At 47.6% G+C, this 6,783-nt stretch overlaps 1 protein-coding gene across 2 annotated transcripts in view; it reads right to left on the reverse strand.

The window, feature by feature from the left end:
• PLEKHH1 (pleckstrin homology, MyTH4 and FERM domain containing H1) overlaps positions 1-6,241 on the reverse strand; it is a 48,684-nt gene extending 42,443 nt beyond the window's left edge. For both annotated transcript variants that reach the window (XM_033107916.1, XM_033107917.1), the window contains exon 1: positions 5,627-6,241. The gene's annotated coding sequence lies outside the window, so the exon portion shown is untranslated. The remainder of the gene's footprint in view (positions 1-5,626) is intronic.
• Between the last annotated feature and the right edge of the window lie 542 nt (positions 6,242-6,783).

Here is a 6,783-nt window from a genome sequence, read left to right on the forward strand (position 1 = left end):
TAAAAAAGAGGGTCAGTCGACCTGTAGAGAAAGGTCCAACAATGAAACCACTGATGGGTCTGGTGTCTGAGTCTTTCGGTTCTGGGCTGCTCAGAACACTGGACAGATGACCTCAGCCCTGCTCTCCCAGAACGGTCATCCCAAACAATCCTGACATTGTGACCTCTCAGCAATCCCCACCTCAAAGGACTGGGACCAACTGGAACGGGCAGGAAGACAAAAGACAAAAACAAAACATGACCTTTTCTGAGCTAAGATCACAGCTGAAAAGACCAAACAGAACCTTGTGGGGCCTCCAGAGAAGGCCCCCAGGCTTAGTGTTGGATTTGCTTTGTCCTTTAAGAGGCTTTTGCTTTTCCTTAAACAAAAAAAAGCAGATCTGAAACTAGGACTTGAAAGTCTTGCAACCTAGCCCAGGGCTAAAAATTAGCGGTGAAAGCACCCAAGTAAAACCAAGGGGCAGGGGAAACTTAATCCTTCTGTGGTGTTGAAAGAGTTTGGTGAATTTTAATTCCCTCTTATTGACTGTCAAAGCTGTGGCTCAGATTCCATGGGGGAGAGTAGAAACCCAAATTATCAAAATCTCCAGGGACTTTGGAAATAAAATATGTCATTGGCCTCTGCCTAACCCTGATATCTGAGATTATACTTAGGCTATAGGGAGTGCTTTCCCCAATCAAGCATCTTCATGATGTCATGGTTTTGAACCAATCAGGTGCATGCATAATACTCTCCCTGCCTTAGGGATGCTAGTGAGAGGGCAGGCATCATGCTAGACTTGTCTCGGCACGCGAGGAGAGCTAAGAGGGCTCTGGGGCAAGGTGCCTGCTGCCAAGCACGAGGCCCAGAGGCTCTTCCGACAGAAGCAGGTGGTTGGAGCAGCAGCTATAAAACACAGGCTGTTAAGGGAACATAGCAGTAAGTGGAATCTCTCCTTCTAAGTCACTTGCTCTTGTACCTCCCACAAAGATGCCCAAGGATGAGCAGAAATGAATTTACAGAATGGTTTTTAACCTTTCAAAGCACTGCGACCGGTGTTATTTCTCCCCTTATCTTCATATCCCTGAGATGCAGGACAAGTGATACTATTCACAACGAACAGATGAGGAAATTGATCACATCTGTGACTTGCTTAGAGACACAGACTTAAGCTGCATTACAGCTGGGCTAGGATTCTTGATCTCCCAACATATAGAATGTCTTCTTTCCATGAAGATGCTTCAGTAGTGGTGGGAGAGTCTCATGCTACCAGGCTAGCCTAACACAAATACAACATTAATGGCAAAACAAAAATAGATGGGGAAACGAGAGAAGGGTCTCGGGCTGCGGGCAACACCAAGTTCAATTTTTTTTTTTTCATTTTTAATTCTAGAAATCTTCAAATACATGTAGGAAGTAGGGCGAACAGTAGACTAAATCCCCATGTTCCCTCCACCCAGCTGTAATTATCACCAACTCAGGGCCATTCTTGTGAAATCCAGTTCTCTTGACTCCCACTAGTGCCCAGTATGCTAAACTGCTTGGCAGATGAGAGTCAAATGATTGCCATGGGCTTGACACCTGCTCTGGAACTCCCTAAGTCCTCCAGCACCCTGGACTGACAGGGCCACAGAAGTCAGTGGAGAGATGCCTTGGAAGGAGGGGCTGCAGGTAGGACGCATCGTGAAAAGAGGGCACAGGTAGTGGTTAGGTGACTTCACACTCTGGGCTCATATCAGGGAAAATAAAAACTTGACCTGAGAGGCTCTGGCAAGTTTAGGAATTTAACCAGACATTGACAAAATACTGAGATTAAATTTAATTCAACAAACGTTTTGTTAAGTTATTCCTACGTGCAAAGTTGGGGACATAAAGATGAATAAAGCCTGGTGGCTTGCAAGGCTCAGGTCTATAGTCTGAATATCCTGGAACTTCCCTGCAAAGGGGGCCAATCAATACAAGAGCCTAGGTGGGAGGTGGGAGATGAGGGTAAGAGGGATCAAATATATGGTGATGGAAGGAGAACTGACTCTGGGTGGTGAACACACAATGGGATTTATAGATGATGTAATACAGAATTGTACACCTGAAATCTATGTAATTTCACTAACAATTGTCACCCCAATAAATTAAAAAAAACACAACAAACAAACAAACAAACAAACAAATACAAGAGCCTAAAAGAGAGAGGTCAGAGTTCACTGCAAAAGGTAGCAGAAGATAACGCAGAGACTGTTCTGGGTACAATTTCCACTGGGCTTTCCCGTGTCACCTCACTATGGTTCACTCCCTGGTGATTTCTACTTGCTAGTGAAGGGCCACCACCATCTTCTGAAAGTGCTCTATTAGACTAGGCTGGCCACCTGCCCACCTATGGGACAGAAAGAGCTCTGTGACCCCTTTCTGAGGATAGAGCTGGGGGGAGGGTGAGTGGACACAGGGGTATAGCTCCCTCTGATCTTGCATTGTCATCTGATCAAACCAACAACATGCACTTGACCTCTGTTGGGTGCTGAGCATCACATTTCACAATGTCGAGGGAGACAGGTAAAGGTAAGCAAGTTCCAGCCCTCAGGGGTCTAAATATCAGAAGAAGGCACTAGGACAACCCTGAGTAGCAGCCCCATGAGAACAAAAATCAGTAAAGAGAAACAGCAGAGCATAGTGGTTGAGATCCTGCATTCTGGCACCAAAGAGGCCTGGGTTTGAATACTGGCTCAGGCACTAATTAATCTGTGACCTTAAACCTTTTGCTTAACTTCTCCGAGCCCCAGTTCCATTTTGAAATTGAGGCCAATAATATTTGGAGAGGAAGGCAAAAATATTAGGCTGAATCATACAAAACTGTCAACATTTAACCAATTTTTGATCTTTAAAAATGGCAATATCATAGACCACACTACGTTGGATTTTTTTTTTTTGAGAATTAAGGGAGATATTACAAAAGCCTGGCACACAGTAAGCACTCAATAAATGACCACTACTATCAACAAACAAGGCAAGTCGACAGTGCCATGGACCCACGAAGAGATGTGGCCCACAGAGGTGCTTACCACCACATCCACCTCATAGAGGTCGGGGGAGTTTTAAAAATGACTTTCTCTCTTTATGTTGAACCAAAAAGTATATAATGCAAAGTGAGGCTTCTTTCTACTCCTGTCCTTCATCCCAGAAGCAACCACTGTTATGGGTTTCTGTGTCTTTCAGAGATAGTATATATACAAGCATTCACATATATGTTGTGCGCGTGCACACACACACACACACGTGGCACACTAAACACACCGGTGCATAACTTAGAAATATTCCTATATCAATGTACACATCTGCCCCATTTTCCTTGCATGCTTCTTAACAGCTTTATTATATTTTATTGCATGGCTACTACATGATTTTACATTCACGTGCCATGTAATGTTTCGGTCAATGACGAACCCAAATATGGAATGGTCCCATAAGATAATGGAGCTGAAAAACTCCTATTATGGTGACGTTGTAGCTGTCATAATGTCATAACACAATGCATTACTCACATGTCTGTGGTGATGCTGGTATAAACAAACCTGCACTACCAGTTGTATACAAGTATAACACATAACCATGTACAGTACATAATAATTAATAATAAATGACTAGGTTACTGGTTTATGGATTTACTATACTTTTTATCATTATTTTAGCATCTACCCTTTCTACTTATTAAAAAAAAAAGTTTGCTGTAAAACAATACACCATGTTATGCCGGCTACCGTGTCTCTTGATTGCACCATTTTGTCTTGTGCTTGATTTAATCTCATGTTGTTTTGTACAGTCACATGCTGTACAGGTTTCTATCCTAGGAGCAATAGGCTACACCATATAGCCTAGTGTGTAGTCAGCTATACCATCTAGGTGTGTGAAAGTGCACTCTATGAAGTTTTGCGCAACAACGAAATCAACCTAACGATTTCTCAGAACACATCCCCATCGTTAAGCGGTTCACGACTGTATTTAAGAGTCCCTTATTGACAGACATTTGGGTTGTCTAAAACCTTTTGCTAAAATAAACAATGCTACAATGAATATTCAATGAATATATATCATTTCATACACATCAGAGTATATATAGCTGAAGGATAAAGTCTCAGAAATAGAATTGTAGGATTAAGTGACATACATTTTTAAATGGCCAAATGGTCCAAATTGCCCTCCCCTGAGGCTATTCTCATTCACAATCCAGCCAGCAATAAGTGCGTTTCCCCACAGAACAGGTCAGTTTTGAATTAGTTTTTGACAGAAGGAAAAAAAGATGGTTCTGCTGGGCTGGCCAGAGAATGCAGGATGGTGGCTCAGTAGCCAGCCTGCTGTGAAGTGACAGAGGTCAGGAGTGAGGGAATTCTGGCACCGAACCGTCCGCATGTATAAAGCCCGCTGCAACCCACGAGGAGCACAGATCCCACACTCAGAGACACAGCCTCATAGAGAGGAGGACAGCACCAGAGGCATGAGCGGGAGAGGAGAATGGGAGGTACATCTCCACCTTCTCTCTTGACTCCTGAAGAGGGCAAAAGGGGCACGACATTTTGTCAGTTGTTAGTTTCAGTGAGTTTGGGAGCACAGGGTGTATCCCACCACAACCCATCTCTGAGCAGATCCTCTCAACCACCTGTGGGAGGGAGGGTGCAGATAGTGGACCAAACCCCACATCTGGAATTTAGGAGGTTTGGGTTTCAGTGTTGCCTTTCCACCTTTTAGCTGTATGAACTTGGGCAAATCACAATTTTTCTGAGTCTGTTTCCTCTTTTGTAAAACGGAGATAATATGCAGAAACACTGGAATTGATGTTTTATCAAGTGTTAAGTAACGTTACCATATGCAGTGTCCGGCGCATAGAAGACAATCCAAAAAGTCAGATGAAGGAACCGAGGACTTTTCCAGTGAGATTGTTATTTAAATGATCTCTCAAGCAGAAGTTTTAGCTTGAAACATTTTAAGAACTAAAGTTCTGTCGGGAAGAGTTCTGTGAGGTGGAGTCATAGTAAAAGCTTATGGAGATGTCCTGGCAGGGAGAACTCCAACAGGGAGCGGATTCTTCTCCCAGATGAGGGTCATCATTGCCTCTGCCACCCCCATTAAGGTCCCCTGGTCCCTGGGGACTGACTCCTCTCTGAGGTTCCTAGGACACAAAGCTCCTGCTGTCTTGTCATTTGGCGCCCAACTTGTTTTCTTTTCCGCACGGCTGACCTGCCTCTAGGAGTGGAGCCTGATCCATTAGGAGTCCTACAGAACCACCGAGAGAAATCACACTAGAAGCGATAATCTGACCTAAGGTGGAAAGGGGAGAGGGAGGGATGAAAGCGAACGAGAGCACTGGCAACGCCGTGGAAAGCCTCTGCAAGGACGCTCCGAGGCCCCTTCCCGAGAACAACTGGATCGAGTCGGTCCCCAACTCACCGTCCTCCCCAGACAGGATACTCCTCGCCTCCCGGTGCGGGTTCCCGGGTCGGACCCGCGGCTCCCGGAGCTTCCAGCTACCGAGAGCTCGGTTCCAGGTGAGGAGGCACCTGCTCGGGAATTGCCCTCCGGCCGGAGGGAGCAGGTCCTTTTGGCCGAGCCAGCGCACATCCCCCAGTCCATCCCTGCCCGCGGGGCGCACGGTGCCACTCACCTCCAACGAGCTCCCTGGACACCCCGCCGTGCACTCCGCACCCTGGCGTCCTCCGCGCCCGTCCGCCGCTGACCTTGTGTGTCGTTCTCGTCCGAGTCCGCAGCGGCCGCCGGGTCTCCGCTCCCGGGCAGCAGGGGTCGGGGTGGGCGGGGCGGGGAGAGGTTGGGGCCGGGAGGGGTGCCCTCAGGCTGGCCGCACAAAGGCGAGCCTCGCCTGGCTGCGCCCCATTCAACGCTCCGCCGCGTTCCCTTCGCCCCTCCCGCTCCCCGCCCGCTCCTTAAAGGCAGAGCGCCAGGCTGCGCTGTCGGGCGGCTCGCGGAGAGGCACAGGAAATGACCTCAGCAGGCTCCAGCCTCCCACCTCTCCGCAGCGCTGGGCCAGTCCCTGAGGCCGAGGGGCCCTGCGGGCCGTGGGGTCTCCTCGGTCCCTACCGGGCTCTTTGCGGAGGCCGCACCAGCTACCACAAGGGCACCCCGGGATCTGCTCAGCCCCCAGCCTAGCGTGGGATCCTCGCAGGATGGGACTTAAGAGCGGACCCTCTTCCCCTTCCAGAGTTTGGCGACCTGTAAAACTTTAACGCCCGGATATTTGAAGCAGAAGTTCTTATTCCAAACACTCCTCTGTCCCACTGACAGATCAACGTTCTGATTTGTAATTTGGAAAAAAAAAGAAAAAGTCATCACAGCCCAAAGGGTAATTTGCTTGCGTATGTATGTATGTATGTATGTATGTATGTATGCCTGCATGCATTACTTATTTGAAGGAACCGGCCAAGGAGTCAGGCAAACGGGATACTGCCTGCTGCGCAGTTTGCAGGGCCGTCTTCAGTGTACCCTTGTTCTTGAAGGGCTTATAGTCCCTCACCTCACCAGTATAATCTTACACTCAGTGGGGTTGGAACATTCAACTTTTGGTTAGGTGCGTATGGGGTAGAAGCGTTCTTCCCCGAAGGACTGAACAGAGGCAAACACCACGGGAACCCAGTTCTCCAGGCGGTAGTGAAGGATCCCCTGGCTCCATCCCAGGTTTGAATCTGAATCTCTGGAGTTGAGGCTGGGAAATAGTCCAGCTAACAAGCTCCCCAGGTGATTCTCATGAACAATTTTGAGAGTCCAGAGACTATGGAAAACGTCCCAGTAGGGCAGAAGGCCAATGGT

The sequence above is a fragment of the Rhinolophus ferrumequinum genome, chromosome 6 (genome assembly GCF_004115265.2).
Source record: "Rhinolophus ferrumequinum isolate MPI-CBG mRhiFer1 chromosome 6, mRhiFer1_v1.p, whole genome shotgun sequence".
Lineage (NCBI taxonomy): Eukaryota > Metazoa > Chordata > Mammalia > Chiroptera > Rhinolophidae > Rhinolophus > Rhinolophus ferrumequinum.